Raw genomic sequence first — 906 nt, forward strand, 5'->3', positions numbered from 1 at the left:
AGAGCTTCTACCAAAGGGACATTGATAGAAAGCTGCTTCAGCATTGTTATAAAACGCCAATATTTACCATCCTTGGTCTTTTTCACTAATCTCTGAGGGAAGGGTTGTGGTGGTCTAGGCATGGGAATTACCTTCATCGGGACTTCTATATCTTTTCCAGTGCTCTCTTCTGCTTCACCACTACCCTTTACCACCTTATCATCATCCTTTCTCACCTTTTCCTCATTAGACGGCATAGGTGGGTCAATGGTTTGCTTACCACCCCGAGTAGTGATTTCCATACAGTGCGCATCAGCTTTGGATTTTGGACAGTGTTGCTAGGAAGAGTGCCCGGTTGCCGTGTGTTCACTGTCGCAGATAATTGGGCCATTTGCAACTCGATCTGCTTAAGTGATATTGCATGTGTATCGACTTTTTGCCCAATACTTGCTAAATCGCACCTTAACTCTTTAATGTGCTCATCACTAGCATCGAACCTCCTAATCATTTTGTGCAAAATATCCTCAACTCGTGCCATACTATCTCCCCCATCCCTAGGAGTAACTTCACGATTTTGAGGAGGGACATAGGGCCCATTCCTATCATTTCTGTTACCGTAGTTACCCCTGTTGAAGTTGTTGTCGCGGTTGTAGTTTCCATCTCGGACATAATGACCCTCATGCTTGTAGTTACCATAGATCCGACCTTGGTTCCCTTGACCTTGGCGCCAATTATCTTGATTTGAGCCGTGGGCGCTCGGTCGGAAACCCCCCGTCTGCTCATTTACTCCATAGGAGTCCTCCACATAATAGCATTCATCATTAGGAGGTGGTGGTTTGGGCAAGTAGTTAACTGCATTTATCTTTTCTGCACCCCCAGTGATATGTTTTAGTACCAACCAAAGCTCAGTTCTCATCTGAGCCATTT

This window comes from Solanum pennellii, chromosome 1 (assembly GCF_001406875.1).
Source record: "Solanum pennellii chromosome 1, SPENNV200".
NCBI classification, from domain to species: domain Eukaryota; kingdom Viridiplantae; phylum Streptophyta; class Magnoliopsida; order Solanales; family Solanaceae; genus Solanum; species Solanum pennellii.